The sequence below is a fragment of the Ovis aries genome, chromosome 3, assembly GCF_016772045.2.
Source record: "Ovis aries strain OAR_USU_Benz2616 breed Rambouillet chromosome 3, ARS-UI_Ramb_v3.0, whole genome shotgun sequence".
Lineage (NCBI taxonomy): Eukaryota > Metazoa > Chordata > Mammalia > Artiodactyla > Bovidae > Ovis > Ovis aries.
In genome coordinates, this window is record NC_056056.1 from 139,667,152 (window position 1) to 139,667,561 (window position 410).

Consider the following 410-nt stretch of genomic DNA (forward strand, 5'->3'; position numbering starts at 1 on the left):
GAACCCCTCATCTCTTGATTGTGCTCACCAGGAATTTAGACTCTGCAAGCAGGAGTGGTGAGAAATGCTGGCATTCTGCTCTACCAGTGAGAAATTGTATCACTTCACTGAGATCTGAGGAAAGCTCCAATTTCTTAGGCACATCCCCCAATGTGGAGCGCCCATTACACTGAGTTGGGGAGTGAGAGAGAGGATCATGGTACAAGAGCCACAAGTTCTTGCTCTTCTTACTGAGATTTAGTAGATTTTCTTGAATAAGTAAAATTTTCTTCACTTGCTATATGCTTTTTGGGACATTTTCCAGAGACTTTAAATTGTTGTTTCTTTCAGTGTGTGATTGACATAAAAACAGACACATAGATCAATGGCAGAGAATAAAGAGCCCAGAAATAAACTGACCCACACACCTA